The 16,377-nt window shown below is 44.2% G+C and overlaps 1 protein-coding gene across 1 annotated transcript in view; it reads left to right on the plus strand.

Annotated features, from left to right (window-relative positions):
• The first annotated feature begins 4,181 nt into the window (after positions 1 to 4,181).
• Positions 4,182 to 16,377, plus strand: part of Gpr161 (G protein-coupled receptor 161) — a 40,738-nt gene continuing 28,542 nt past the window's right edge. Inside the window, exon 1 of the mRNA XM_048357355.1 lies at positions 4,182 to 4,271. The gene's annotated coding sequence lies outside the window, so the exon portion shown is untranslated. The remainder of the gene's footprint in view (positions 4,272 to 16,377) is intronic.

Here is a 16,377-nt window from a genome sequence, read left to right on the forward strand (position 1 = left end):
AAGAAATGTACTCACTGCGTTTCCTATGAATCTGTAACCCCTCTGTACCACACTTTGACAATAAAGAAAAAAAAATGTGCTACCACACCCAGTGTTTCTTGTTCAGGTTTCAATGTAGTTATCCATCCATTTTCATTTCTCTTGGGTAGATAACCAAATATTGAATTGCTAGGTCATATGATAACTGTATGTGTAACATTTTAAAGAATTGTCAATTTTTTCTGAAGTAGTGGTATCATCTTACATTCTTTTTTTTTTTTTTTTTTGCCAGTCCTGGGCCTTGGACTCAGGGCCTGAGCACTGTCCCTGGCTTCCTTTTGCTCAAGGCTAGCACTCTGCCACTTGAGCCACAGTGCCACTTCTGGCCATTTTCTGTATATGTGGTGCTGGGGAATTGAACCCAGGGCCTCATGTATACGAGGCAAGCTCTCTTGCCACTAGGCCATATCCCCAGCCCTCATCTTACATTCTTAACAACAATGTACAAGGGTTTTAATTTCTTCACTTACTTGCACAGTACTTGATATTGTCTTTTTTTATTATAGCCATTGTAATGGGTCTAGTATGGAAGGAATTTCATTGTTTTGATATGCATTTCCCTAATTACTAATAACGCCAACTGACTTTCCATGTGCATATGGACCATTTATATATCTTCTTTGGAGAAATCTCTCTATAGATCCTTTATCCATTAAAAAAATGAGTTACTTGCATTTTCTGTGTGTATGTGTGTCGTTACTAGGTTTTGAAATCAGAATACAGTGCTGTCCTTTTTTTTCCTTGAGGTTGGCATTCTACCATTTGAGCTACATCTCCTCTTTTGGCTTTTTGCGAGTCTATGGACTTTTCTCCCTGGGCAAGCTTTACACCTCAGTCCTCAGATCTCAGCCTCTTGAGGAGCTAGGATAACAGCATGAACCACTGGCACCCAGCTAGGGATTCTTATATATCCCAAAGTTTGAGAAGTAGAGGTCCCTGAAGTAGTCTTTTTTTTTTAAAAATTGCCATTCATTTATTTTAAAAGTTATATTTCACTGGACCCTTGTCTCCTATTGATGAATTCAAAAGTTCTATATTTTACTGTGAAAGGATACCTGATCTCATGGAGCTTGTGTTTCTAGTAGAAGTAGCCTGTAAACAAATAGGAAAAATAAATTCTATAAATTGAGGTGTATTTTTCCAGGGGTTGAACTCATGGGCCCTCAAGCTCCCTAAGCTAGCTTGCTCACAGTTGGTGCTCTACCATGTGAGCCATGACTGGCTCCAAATCACAGTCCTCCAGGCAGGACTCAGCTTCCTTGAGTAGCTAGGATTGTAGTGTGAGCTTTGTTCCCTGGCTTGAGATGCATTTCATATAGAAAAGAGCAGGGAGTGGATGAATATGGTTACTGTAGTTTATTTGTGTGGATGAAAATAGAACAATGAAACCTGTTGAAACTATTTTAAAAAGGGGGAGTAGTTTGAGGAGACTAGAGTGCATGAGGTTGATGGAGATATATTGCTTACATGTGTGGAAATTTCACGATGAAACCTTTTTGTACAACCAATGTCAGATATAAAAGATAGCTCATCAAATATAGATTCTACAACAAGCATTTTAGGTTCAGTTAAAGGAGGCCTTTCATTGTCTTAGTGCAGAAGTCCTCAAAAGAAAGGGTTATAAAACCAATTTGGGAAAGATGAATCACAGTGTATGTTTCCCTTCCCCTTCTCCTTCCTTCCTTCCTTCCTTCCTTCCTTCCTTCCTTCCTTCCTTCCTTCCTTCCTTCCTTCCTTCCTTCCCCCTCCCTCCCTCCCTCCCTCCTTCCCTCCCTCCCTTCCTTCCTTCCTTCCGTTTGCCAGCCCTGAGGCTTGGACTCAGGGCCTGGGCACTGTCCCTGAGCCTCTTTGTGCTCAAGGCTAGCACTCTAACACTTGAACCACAGCACCACTTCCAACTCAGCTTTCTTTTGAAAAAGAAGAAACAGTATATTTTTGCACAAAATGTCATGTTTTACACACAACATACAGTTGTCACCTACACAGTGACAATTGTAATATATAGTCAAATAATTACAAGCAATTTTATTTTTTTTTCCCGGCATCTGACTGAAGACTTCTCAGAGCTTAGTATTAGCTCTAAAGGGGGAAAAAGCAATCAGGAGAGCAATTGAAAAATGCATTTGTTGGCAGCAATACTACCCATAAATGCACAGTAAGCTCTGGGTCTATGAGCTACGAGGGAAATAACTTTTGTGATAAATAATATATCTGATAATGAGCAGCAGGAGAAAGCATGTTTTCCATTGAAGAGTTCAAAATGAAATGGAGTAAGTATGGGAAGAGGTGCTCAGTATTGAGGGCATCCTTTGTTGAAAAAGCTGTAATTGCTTTTGAGTTTCACTCTTTCCAGACCAGTTTGCAACATATATTTTCAGACCTTTCTTGAATATATTCTTTTATATGAGATATGTACTTAATAATCATAAACAACTCACCATCTTTAGATATTAGAGATATGTAACATAAAATCAAATCAGATAAAGTTAAACGATTAAATCATAGTAATGAAGACATGGGATAATTGAACATTTGTGATCCAAAAATGGGGTATAAGTCATTCATTTTGGGTAACTGGTTGTAAGGAAGCCCTATACTTACTTGGATGCCAACTTTCACAAGGTCTTATTCCTCAGACTAGGACTCTGGGTGATTTATGTAAAATATTTCATTTAACCTTTTCCACCCCACAGAAAGTCAGGTATGAGTATCCATATTTTATATATAAATAAGCTCAAAAGGTTAACTAACTCCCCCGGGATCACAGAGCTTAGCTGGTATGTGAGTCATTGTAAATTGAATCAATAACCAGGGATTTCAAAATAAATGTCTAAAGGACTCTGGAGAATAGCCTGCTTTAAGCTGCTTCAAGCATCTGGCTTGCTGGATGACATAGACTCTAAGAATTCCTCTTTTGACCAAATGGAGCATCTATCTCAAAGGAATAGTAAGGCATCATTGGGGAGGGGGGGGCAATTATCCTCTTTGTCCCTAGCAGTCTGGGTATTTGGCAGGTGCTAGATAGCAAATTATTTTCCTAAATGGTGCCTCTGTGGCCTAATAATAAAAAGCAGCTCCCACGGTGTTAATCTGTAGGCAAGGGAATAATTAATGCAGTTATTAAAGCAGATGATTTCAGAGGAGTTGGACTCTGGCTATAAGCACAGCATCAGTTCTTTTCTGCGGGTTTTGTTTGTTTGTTTGTGTGTTTGTTTTTTGGAGTCTAGAGAACAGCTTTATGACTTCATACCTGATTGCTTTGCTGCCCTGTTTCGTTCTTCCTTTCTTAGTTTTCTTTCCCCCCCCCATAGCAGATACACTGTTTTAACTTTTCATCTCTTTTTGAAGCCTGCTGTGCAGAACACGTAGGAGGCTGGGGACAGGTTCGAAGAATGCCAAGGAAGGAAGGGGAAACAGAAAGGATGAGAAGGAGCTGTTCCATCCTCTAAGCTAGCAGGGGTCTTTATTGCTCACTTTTTTGTTGTTGTTGTTGAAATGGAGTGTCGTAGAAGTAATTAATTATAAAGGTCTATTTACATCCGACTGCTGCAGATCCTTCGAAGGTTTTTGTCCCTGCGATCTTCCCAGGGACCAGAGGCAGATGCCCACAGCCTTTAGCTGGATGAGCGAATGGTGGGCATAGGGAAGGAGATGCCCGGGCAGTGCTGGGCAGAGACTGGGAGAAGGAGAGTGTGCAGAAACCGGAAAGTCCATGTGTGATGGGAAGAGAGAGAGAGAGAGAGAGATGCAAAAGGGGAGTCCTGGGGTCCTGATTACGGTGCTGGGAGTCTACAAAGGTTTACAGGAGCAAAGTGGGGCGAAGCGAGAGGGCACAGGCGAGACAAAGAGCAAGCGGCCCAGGCTGATCCACGGTTAGACCCGAGGAAGGAGCGGCGGGGCCGGGAGGCGGACACGCGAGAAGGGGCGTGCCGGGGGGCTGGCGGGCGGGGCCGGGGGCTGAGGGGCGCGGGGCGGCGGCTGGGGGCACCGGGGCGGGCTGGCCGGCGCGGAGGTGGAGCGCGAGCGCGGCAAAGTTACTTGGCCCGGGCCCCGCCCGGCTCAGCGTGCTGGTGGCTGGCTGGCGGGCGGGCGGGACGGGACGGGAGGAGCGAAGCGGGGCTCGGCGGGGCTGAAACCCGAAACCTCAGTCCCGGAGCGCGGCGGGGAAGAAGGAAGCGGCGGCGGGGAGGCGGCCCGGCCGGGCCCTGAGCTGCCGTGGCGGCGGCTCTCGGGTGAGCACCGGGCCCCGGGGATGGGGGGGCTCAGGCCCAAGAGGGCGAGGGTTGGCTCGGGATGGAGCCCGGCCCAGTGCATTGTGCAGGGCAGGAGGGAGGCCAGGGCTCCCGTCGGCATCCCCTCGATCCACGCCTCCCTGCCCCCAAGGCGCTTTTCTCCTCCCCGCGCCCCTCCTGGAGCTGGACGCTGCCTGGCGGGCTGCGCTGCGCCAGGCTTTGGAGAGCTGGAGCCCTTTGTGGGGCGATCTCGGGGGCGCGCCCCTCCCCTCGGCGTGGAGCGTCTCCGAAGCCCACCCCACTTGCCGGAGGCAGCCGCCCCCTTTTCCCGGCGCCGCCCGAATGCCCCTTCAAGTCCACCTCCCCCCCCCCCCACACCCACTCCCCCAGGAAGGAAGAGCAACGATCGGTGCGTGCTCCGGACTTAGCTGATGAGGGCCGCGCCCCCCGAGCCCAGGGGCTCCGCGTCCCGCTCGGAGATGGAGGTGTGGGGGGCCGCGGCCATGACCCTCATCTGGAATTGGTGAGGATCAGGTGAGGAGCCCTTTTCTAGCCGGGGTCCAGGGCGCTGTCTCCCCGAGCGGGAGGCGCGTCCCGAAAAGTCTCCCGGCGTAGCGGCGTGGGCATCTCTGCCCCTCAGATCTGCAAGAAGGAAATCCATTTGGTTTTAGAGGGTCGGGGAGTACTTGGTCAGTGCTCAGTCCCTTGGGCTCAGCGCTTCGTGCCCGCACAATCCTTGGATGGATCAAGGCATGTGCGGTGGTGGGAACGGCGGCCGGTCGCCGGGGTGATTGGCGCTTGGGAGTGGCTTGCTCACCCTCCACCCCGCAGCCGGGCGTTGGCATCGCCGGATAGCCCGGCTTGGAGGCTCAGAGTTTCCTTTGGTTCTTTTTGCAAAGCGCTTTCGAGAGCAAGTCATTTGATTCTGCTGCTTGTGAAGGAGGAAGATGCTGTGTGGTTTTGGAGGCAAAGGACCTCAGTTGCACGGTCTGTCTAGTGGGGATTCTGGTAATATCAGGCGAACCTGTCCCAGGTGCTAGAGGCTGCGGGAGCATCGCGTTCCTGTGTCTCCTCCGGTGAATCGGCCCAGCTGCAGCCTGACTTCTCTCCTAGTGAGCTGGACCTCTACGTGAACTCGACAAATAGGTGTTTTCTCTATATAATGCTTGATATATAAATTGCTTTCTCTCTAGGTCCTCTCTCCAGGAGAGGGGCCAAGGCCGCAGGTCACACCAACTGGACTCTTCTTGCTACTCTACTAACATCTTCCTGATGGCCTCTTCTTGCCCTAGACCACACCCATCTTTTGTACTTCTGAAATGCTGACAAACTCAAAATACTCCTCTTCTTCCTCCTCCTCCTCCTCCTCCCCACCCCCAAGACTGAGAGTTTAAACACAGTGCCTCTTGCATACAAGGCAATCACTCTACAGAGTTTAGCCATGACCACCCTTTTGCTTTTATTCTATTTTAGAGATAGGGTCTCAGCAACTTTGCCTGGGCTGGCTTGGAACAGAGTGTCCTTTTGCCTCTGCTGGGAGGGAGCTTGGATTACAGGGCTGTCCTATTACATGGGGCTTCATGTACACCTTTTGAGTTCATTCACAAAACAGCCCGTGAAGTGCAATTATTAGCCCTCTAGATGGCTGAAGAACCTGAGGGGCAGAAGAGGTGAAGTACTCTGCTGGCTTAGTCAGCAGTGTCTTTGATTTGGTAGTGCTTTCCTGCTGATACACTAAGTGTGGGTCCTATAACTCAGGACTTCTCCTGGACCTACTCCTCTGCCATTGTATTGACACCGAAAACCTCCTCTGAAAGAAGCCTGCTTGGCATTTGGGATCTAAATGTAAAGCCTTAGGTTCCTAAATCTTGTGTTATATCCCTGCACCGTGTGTCCTCTGAGAGATGTGAGCTTTGTTTGGGCTCAGGGAAAGAAAGATGGGTTGAACTGGATCTGACCTAAGTGTCAGCCAATGGAGGTACAATTCTCTGACATACTCTTCACCCCTAGGGCCAGTCAGCAAGCCTGAGCTCAGGGCAGGTCGGCAAGAGGCTTGGGCTGGGCTGGGTGCAGAGTGTACCCCTCAAAATGAGGCCCCTGTAGATGCTACAAGGCACATTACTCCTCTGAAGGAAACTGTGGATTTTTTCTTTTTTATTACTTATTTATTGTCCAAGTGATGTACAGAGGGTTTACGGTTTCATATGTTAGGCCATGGATACATTTCTTGTACTATTTGTTAACTTCTCCCTCATTCCCCCCTCTCCCCTCCCTCTTTGAAGCTGCGAATTTTTATTGGGAAAAAAAGCTCCATGTTTTTAAAAATGGTACCTAATTCAAAACATTTTTTAGGGTAGCCAAGTTATGTCTGCAAGCTATTTGTAGCCTGCAGACTGCTGGTTTGCCAGTTAGACTTTAGGAAACACTATCTTTCTGAAATACAATGAAGTGTGACCAGTGAGGGACAAGTAGTGCCTTCTTGCCGTTTTTCTTCAACAACAACAACAAATCAACAAAGCTAGAGGTAACTATAATGGTACCTGCAGTTCAGAGGGACAATTGACTTTAGGACTTATGACACTTCTTTATGATACTTCATTCAATCAGCACTAATTTTACCTATGGTGCTGGTCCTACCCCAAGAGGGAATGCCTATAATTACATTGTAATTGGTCTCCACCGTCATTTTCCATTCCTAGCAGGGGAGAGGATGGCTTGAGTGGCAGATACATTTGTGGACCACTGGGAATACAAAGGAACGGGATTTCAGTGTGCCAAAGGGAACATATGTGCAGATACATTTGAACTGTAATTTTGCATGTGTTTGTTTCTGATTCAGGTCATGGGGGAGCAGCAACTGTATTAAGAGTATATGTAATCTCAAGTAGGACCACCGGCCTCTCAGTGCTTTCCCATACAACTCATGACTCTGGGTATATGAAAAGCATGCCCGGAATATAGTAAATTTTTATGAATATTAGTTTTTATAAAATAGTTTCTTGTTCTTTTCTTTTTTTGGTGCCAGTCCTGAGATTTGAACTCAAGGCTCGGGTGCTGACATGGAGCTGTTTTCCTCAAGGCTACCATTTGAGCCACAGCTCCATTTCCAACTTTTTGATAATTAATTGGAAATATCTCATGGACTTTTCTGCCCAGGCTGGCTGCAAACCACGATCCTCAGATCTCAGCTTCCTGAGTAGCTAGGATTACAGTGCCCAGCATTATAAAAAAAATTGTTTTTTGGAGTGTAGAAATATACAGGGAAAGAAATTAAGGTTTCTTCTACTTCATTCTTTTCTCTTCCCATCTCTGAACTAACCACTGACAATGTATTTCTTTCTGGGCTTTTTCAGTGTGTAAGTGCCCATTAAGTCTGGATTTATAAGTGAATATGTAATACACAGTTTATTGACATTACAGCAGAAGACATAATAATATTACCTACATTTCTACCTGTAGGACCAGCCTAAAAATATTGTGTATACTTTAAAAATTACAGAAGTGAATTTATGTAATAATGCTCTGATTTACTTTTAACAATATAATTGGAAAGACTTTCAGCATCAGTAACAGATACCACTTCATTCTTTTTAACGGGTGCATAGTATACATTTCATGATGTTAAACTGACACATTCCTCTGTTGATGGACTCTCCATTTATTTTCAGTTTGATTTGTGTGTCTTTATCTGTTCCCATAAGTATTTCTGGTGGAATGGGTAGATCCAAGAAAAAGAAAATTTGAAGCAGTTATTTAAGCAAAGTTGTCTTTGTTTATTGAGGCCTGAGTGATTGTGCAGAAAGAGTTTTAGGGTTTTTTGTTGTTTGTTTTGTTTTTGCTGGGCTTGAATTCTGGGCCTGGATGCTGTCCCTTTTGCTCAAGGCCAGCACTTCACTATTTGAACCACAGTATTTCTTCTGGCTTTTTCTGAATAGTTCATTGGAAGTAAGAGTCTCATGGCTTTTCCTGCTCAGGCTGGCTTCGAATCACAATCCTGAGATTTCAGCCTCCTGAGTAGCTAGGATTATAGGCGTTAGCCACTGGCACCTGGCAAGAGTTTCACTTAATTAACTTTTATTTACATTTACTTGTTTGAGGATAGATATATTCAAAAATTACAGCATTCAAAAGTCATGAAAGGCACCTAACTACCTTTATACCCCAACTCTTTATTTTCTTTTTGGAATACATTGATTTTGCCAGTTTTTGTCTATTTTTTTCTGGAGAGAATCCAGGCACCTATAAGTGAAATAATGTATACCTTTCACTATTTCCATTTTAAAAATAGCTGCTGTATGCCCTCTTCTGCATATGACATTTAAAAACTTTAAAATGTTTTCTGAGAACATTCCGTATCATGTATATGCATTTTAAATGCTGATAGATTCTTCTAAGTTTATCCTTAAAAAAAAAATCAGTTTGCATTTCCTCTAATGTCTCTTGCTACTTGGCCAAATCCTTTGCCGATTTTTCTGTTGAATTGGTTATAATTTCGACAATTCATGGGGGTCTCTCTTAAGTCTGAACTTTAATCCTTCCCTTGTTAATAAATGCAATGTCATTTGCCTTTAGGTCTTTTCTCAGCTTTGCCTATCATACCTCTATGCAAAAGTAAATCTCTGTCATTTTCTTTTCTGGCTTCAAGTTCTCTGTCTTGCTTTTAGGAAGTCCTCTCCTATTTCAAAACTAAAATTTCTTAAATTTCCTCTTTATTTTTCCTTTCCTTTTCTCCATTAAAAAATATTTTAAACCACTGTGTTTTTTTCCTTCTTAGGTTTTCCTTTTTCTTCTTCTCCATGAAGTGAAGTGGGGCAGGATTTGCATCTGCCTAGGAGCTTCTTTAGCTAATCTATAATTTCTTTTACTTTTATGTGTGTGCACGCGCGCACGTGCGCTCGAGTGCTGGTACTGGGACTAGAACTCAGGACCTGAGCACTATTCTTTAGCTTTTCCATTCAAGGCTCTCTTTCTGGCTTTTTGCTGGTTAATTGGAGGTAAGAGTGTCATGGATTTTCTTGCCCAGGCTGGCTTTGAACCATGATCATCAGATCTCAGTTTCCCCAATAGCTAGGATTACAGATGTGAACCACTGATGCCCAGTTCCTTTGACTTTTTTTGGTCAGTCATGGGGCTTGCACTAAAGGCCTAGGTCCCTGAGCTTTTTCACTCAAGGTTAGCACTCTACCACTTTGAGCCATAGCGCCACTTCTGTTTTTCTGGTGGTTAATTGGGGAGATAAGAGTCTCATGGACTTTTCTGCCCAGGGTAGTTTTAAACCTCGATCCTCAGATCCTTTGACTTTTGAAGGGACATTTTCCCTTAGTCTTAAGAGGCCTACTTTTCTGGGCAGCAGAGCAGGAGCAAGGGTGTTGTGGACGGCGGGAGCCATGTGCAGTCACAGGGTTGGGCAGCAGCAACGAGTGCTTGGAGAGCCAAGAGTGGCTTAGCATAGAAGAGGTAGGGGGGCATCTGTCAATGAATAAATGCTGCAGGTGTAGGGAATCACATGGCCTGACCAGGCCTGTGTAGGAAGAGATCAATCTGGAAAGAGTGAGGAAGACAGATTGGCATGGGGGCGAGACGGAAGATAAGAAGATGGGATAGAAACATCTAGTAGGAATCCAGGGGAAGGAGGGTGAGGTTCTGAGTGGGGTAATGGCAGCAAGGGTGGAGTTTTGCATGAGACTCTAGTGGTGCACTGGTTATCTGCCATGGAGAATGGAATAGCCGGCAGTTACTGCTTCTCATACATCATTTCATTCAATCCTAGAGAGTCTGTATGGAAAGCTAAAGCTCAGACACATTAATTCCCCAAGGTCATGCAGTCAGAAAGTGTCATTCAGGGCCTTAGCCCAATGGGAAATCTGGCAAAAGTGCTATAGGTTGTTCTAGGTTTCTGTCATGAGAGATTGGTTGGACAGTGATTTTTTGGGGGAGGGGGGTGGGTCATGGGGCTTGAACTCAGGGTCTGAGTGCTATCCCTGAATTCTTTTTGCTCAAGGCTAGTGCTGTACCACTGTGAGCCACAGTGCCACTTCTGGTTTTCTGGTAGCTAATTGGGGATAAGTATCTCACACACTTTTCTTGTTCAGGCTGACTTCAAACTGTGATCCTCATATCTCAGCCTCGTGAGTAGCTACGATGACAGGTGTGAGCCACCAGCACCAGGCTGGACAGTGATGTGTTCTAAGCAGAAATGATGAAATCCATTTTGTACACACTATGTCTGAGGAGCCTGGGTGTGACATACAGGAGAACACATCTACCAGATGCTCAGACATGACTCTGAGGCTTGGAAGGTTGTTGAGGTGCTAAGATGTCCATGTTCGTACAGGCCTGTATGAACCAGGAGATCTGAACAGGGTGAGTTTCCAGGGGAACTCAAGAACAGCTAGCAGAGCACAGGGAAGAGATGTTGTAGAGGCTGCAGTTAATTTCCTCTGTGGAGGAGAAATAAAGAGTAAATCGTTCTGAAGCCATCTTGGGTAACAGTAACATAGGGTAGGAAGATTAGCAGGTGAGCAGGACTGGGAAGGAACTAAGGAGAGGGCAGGATGAGGGAATCCAAAGGAAGAGTGAGTCTCAGGAAGGAAATCAAAGTAGTCAAACGTGATAGATGCTCCAGAGGGCTCAAAGAAGGCCAATTGGATTTGGCTACTATGACACTGGTGTTTTTGCCCAAAGCAGAGTCTTATTTTGAACCCAGCTAGGATTAACTTCTATAGGATTTGTATTCTTGCCTGTCTTCTGCATGTCCTATTGAAGCTCTAGGGTTGGGCAAGTAAGGACAGTGGTCTGGTGATGGCAGATTTGAAATTTGGACTTTGCCCACAATTAGGTGCGTGGCTGTGTATAACACACTTCACCTCTTTGGGCTTCAGTTTCACCATTTGCAACATGACACCGATAGAATGAATTATCTTGAAGTTCTCTTGTAATTCTAAAATGTTGGCATATTTAAGGAGATCAGCGCTTCCAGTCACATCTTTCCACCACTGTTAAGCACAGCCCCGATCCAAGCTTTCATTTTTACTTGGCCAATAGCAGTCATATACTAACTGGTTGTTCCTGCCTCCTTGCATGCCTTCTGCAGCCTATTCTTTGTCATTCATGACCCTGTTAAACAGAAGTCATTTTTCTCTATCTAGTGGCTTCTTAATGTACATGAGATCTAATCCATGTTGAACTGCAATTCAGCCCCTCCATAACTCCATCTACCTTTCTGCCTTTCTTTCACTCCTTCCCAGATCTATTTCTGTTATTTAAATATGCAAGTTCATTCTGGCCTCTGGATCTCCTTTGGTCTAAAATTCCTTTGCATCGTTATCTGGTCTCTAAATGTCCCTTCCTTGGAGAGCCTTCCCTGACTGTTCATGCTCAGCCACCCTCCCGTTCCTCCTCCCCTGTGCTATGGGTTGGAGGTGGATCGTCTCCACCTGAGTGCTTGTGTTAGCAGCTTCACCAGTATGGTGGGACTTCTATTAGAAGTGCTTAGGTCCTTGACGACATTACCCTCAGAGGGACTAAATAGTTCTCATGGGAACCCTCGTTAGCTCCCTCAACAGTGAGTTGTTTCCTCTCATGTGTGTCCGCCCAGTGCCATCTCCCATGAGGTGATGTGCTTAGGGATGCTCATAGAGCCTGCTTCCTACTATTTGCACTTTCAGCCTCCTGCACTATGAGCTAAACAAACTTCTTTTCTTTATAAAGCACCCAGTCCTGGGTATTTCATTATAGCAACAGAAAATGTACATATTCGCCCTGTTTTATTTTTCTTCACAGTGGAATTATTTTATGCATTTTAAAATTTATAACCTGGCTTCCCTTCTCCTCAATGTTGGCTTTGGCATATCTTGCTTCGCATTATGCACCAGTTGTAGAGTACTGCCGAGGAGTTCAGTGACAAATGAAATGGAGAAAGCGGACTGGAAGGTAAGAATATAGGAATGACCAAAGATCTGTGGCAGTGTGGCTGTCATGAAGAAGGAACAAGGGGGTGTCTTGTATTACTCAGGCATCTGTCTCAACTGTGGCCATCAGAGAAAGGGTATTCAGAATAAAAACACCCATAAGCCATTTAAGAATAATATTCTCAGTTTTAGCAATATGGGCTTAATTAGTTTGCTTGGCTCCCTGAGGATAATGAGTGAAAAAAAATAATTAAGGGCAAAATTTCATTAGCATAGTAATCATTGCTTATCTTGTGATATAAGTAATCATCTCAGTCTTATTCTCAGTATAGCTTCTGTCTTTGGTCTCTTTGGACTGTGTGTATGCATGGGTGTGTGTTTATGGAAGAAATTGATTTATTACTATTTTTTGATCCATTTAGTAAGCACACATAATAAGAAGTACTGTTCCTACGGAACAGGGTCTTTCAATCCCAGCACTTTGGACATTCAGGACTGGCTACTCTTTGTCACAGGGGGCTATCCTGTCCCTTGTAGAATGTGTATGTAGCACATCCCTTGTCTTAGATGTTAGCAGCATCCCTTGGCTGTCCCTCAAGTGAGGAATTCCTGGCCCAATGTTCCTTGAGGAAGGTGTAAAAATTGCCTGTCTCTGGGGGACTATTTGGGTTGGACAGTTTATCTAGAGTCTTTTGTTTAGACTTTTTAGATGCTACCCAGACATCTTCATTCTCTTTGCCAACGTTGCCTGAGGTTTTCTGCTTAAAACAATGGAATTTGCTCTCGTGGAGAAGGGGTTGTGCGCCAAAAGAAATGAGACATCAGTTCCTATAGTCACAAACAGAAGCAGATTGAAATATCCTGCTTCTCAGGCAGCTGACTTGAGTGCCTGTGCTTCTCACTGGCTTGGGCCCCTGTGCAGTTCCTGAAGCAGCTCAGACTGAGCACGGACCATTATTCTGCACTTGAGATCTTGAAACCCTAAATCTCTAATGGAGTAAGGGAGGTTTCCACTTTGCATTCTCTTGCAGTGCATGCTTCTTCTTCTGTTTCATTCAGTTTAGTAATCAAATGAAGCCACTTTGACTTTAATTAAAATTTGGAGAGGAGGGCTAGGAATGTGGTTTAGTGGTAGAGCACTTGCCTAGCATGCATGAAGCCCTGGGTTCGATTTCTCAGCACCATATAAACAGAAAAGACTGGAAGTGGCGCTGTGGCTCAAGTGGTAGAACACTAGCCTTGAGCACAGAGAGGCTCAGGGACAGAATGGAGTTCTGATTTCAAGCCCCAGGACTGGCAAAAACAATTTTTTGTTTTGGAGAGGAAAAATTGAGTCTTTCATGTCTTAACTTATTTAAACATTTTTAGAGGCTTATCTTGTGTTAGCTATATTATTAACTACTTTTATCTATGTTACCTCAGATCTCTCTTGGTATCATTTGTAAAGTAGATTATTTTTCCTTATGGAGAAGTTGAGACTCAGATCAGGCTTAATGAAGACTTCCAAGATCCATGTTATTTGTATATGTTATGTGTATGTTAGTTTTTCATTGCTGTTAGAAAATGCCTGAGAATCACAGCTTAATGGTGGAAAGATTGATTTTGGCTCAATCTCAGAAGTTTAGTTTATGGTAGCTCGCTCTATTGTCTGGAAAGGTGGTAAGACAGAATATCCTGGTGATGAGGGCACAGTGGAGCCAAGCTGCTCATCTCTTGGTGTCCAGGAAGGAGAGAGAGAGAGAGAGAGAGAGAGAGAGAGAGAGAGAGAGAGAGAGAGAGAGAGAGAGAGAGAGAGAGAGGGAGGGAGGCTGAGAAATCGGGGTCGAGGTATATCCTTTGAATGTACTCTTCCCAGTGACCCACTTTCATCTAATCAGGCTACACGATGAATCCATCGATGGATCAATCCAAATCCTTTCCCCAAGACTCTATGTGTGAACACTGCATTTGGAATTAAGCTTCTTTTTTCTTTGCCAGTCTTGGGGCTTGAACTCAGGGCTTGAACACTGTCCCTGGCTTCTTTTTGCTCAAGGCTAGCACTCTATCACTTGAGCCACAGTGCCACTTCCGGCTTTTTCTGTTTATGTGGTGCTGAAGGATCAAACCCAGGGCTTCATGCATGCTAGGCAAGCACTCTACCGCTAAGCCACATTCCCAGCCTGGGGAACTAAGCTTTTAATGTATGAGTCTTTGGGCGAGACATTTCAAGCTTAAGCCATAACAAAGTATGTCGGGAATATAAAACATATTATTTTCTCAGTATAACAAAGTGCTGCTAGGGAACTAAAAGAGAAACCGAGGAAACATCCATAAGCCATCAGGAAGGAAGAACTTCCTTACCTAAAATAAAAACACATTACTGACATGATAATTAAAACGTAAAAGGAAAATTATAGGTAGTAAGGGACAGTAATGTTAAGGGCCTCATGGGGGGTGGGAAGGACTGTTCCAGAAAAGCCCTTCTGAGCTTGGGCATGCTTTCCCAGGCTCCTCTATGGCTCTTTAAGAAACTCTTCAATTGGAGGAAGTACCCCACAAAAAGCTTCACAGCAACGCTCTAGCAAATGAATAACAATGCAAAAAAAGAATTTGAATTTTCTTGACCACAAAAGCATCTATAACATTATTTATTTGGATTGCAGACAATGCTTGATTAGGAAGGCTCTCCCAGTAACTGCCACCCACAGTCTGGGAATGCCTGACTTAGAGGATCTGTATGGTTTGGTAGTTTGTTGAGGAAATAAAAATAAAGGAAAGCACAATAGTCAAGAAATAGCAGTGCTCTTTGGTTGCTCAGCGCCTGCATGTATCTTCTGCATAGACACCTATATTCTGCAGGAAATCATGTGATTCCCACACTTGGCCTATAGGAAGTTGCAGTCTACACCCAAACTTATTTGCCCTCTATTTTTGTGATATAAAATCCAATGAGACTCAACAATTTTTCTTTTGAAATTCAGCAGTTTTCCTCTTATTGCACATATATATGTGTATATATACACAAAAGCTAGATGTTGAGTTCTGGACTGTTTCAAGTCCCTCCCCCCCCCCCCCCACCGTATATCTGGAACATGTCATAATTGTCTATAATTGTTTGAGGAGAAAACCAGTCCTTGCCCACAGACATAGGAGGAAATGATTCCTTGTGTGACAAAGGACATGACAGAGACCTTTGCATTGAAGCCCTTCCTTGGCAAAGTGCTAGCTCTTACTTCACACTCTACTGCTGAGCTTGGCAGGGAAAGTGCAGGTGAGAATTCTCTGTAGATAGCTAAAGATTGGAGCAAGTTCAAAAAAGAGAAAAAAAAAATTAAAAAAGTGATTGGACCTGCAAGGCATGTTGGAAGCAAAGGAAATAACACCACCTTTATCAGTCTTATGGGCATCACTTTTTAGATCATGGAATGATGGCTCACTGTCACAGTCCCCTCCCTGAGGGATTGTGGGCAAGCTAACATTGTTCTCAGAGGTCTCAAAAAGGAAACAATTGCATCAGAATTCATCGCTCAGGTCTGTTCCAAGTTAAAATTCCACATAGCTTAAAAATTCAATCATCTTGAACCATTACATTTGTGTATTTTGTTGTAATGTATAGAGAGCTGTATAATAGATTTGCACAAATTTTTGCTTACAGATTTAATATAAAGAGTCTTAATGTTTTGTTTTGTTTTATGCCAGTCCTGGGGCTTGAACTCAGGGCCTGAGCACTGTCCCTGGCTTCTTTTTGCTCAAGGCTAGCACTATACCACTTGAGCCACAGTGCCGCTTCTGGCTTTTTCTATATATGTGGTGCTAAGGAATCGAACCCAAGGCTTCATGTATGTGAGACAAGCACTTTACCACTAGGCCATGTTCCCAGCCCGAGTTTTAATGTTTTCAGGTTTTAATGTTTTAAGGTAGTAAAATTCCACTAATTTAGAAAACTCAGTTATCTAAGAAGAGGCATTTCTAGAAGGTTAGCTTGCTTTCAGTGCATTTGTGGAAGGAACATCATTATTGGGAGGCTGTACTTGAAAACTGAACTCAGCTTTGTGCTTGCTGGGCAAGTGATCTACCATTGGAGCCATGACCCTAATCTTTTTGCTTTTAGTTAAGGTTTTCAAATAGCATTGTGGAACTGTGATCGTCCTACCTTTGTTTTCCAAATAGCTGGTATTATAGGCATACACCACCCTGTTCAGTCTCCTTAAAGATGA

The sequence above is a fragment of the Perognathus longimembris genome, chromosome 11 (assembly GCF_023159225.1).
Source record: "Perognathus longimembris pacificus isolate PPM17 chromosome 11, ASM2315922v1, whole genome shotgun sequence".
Lineage (NCBI taxonomy): Eukaryota > Metazoa > Chordata > Mammalia > Rodentia > Heteromyidae > Perognathus > Perognathus longimembris.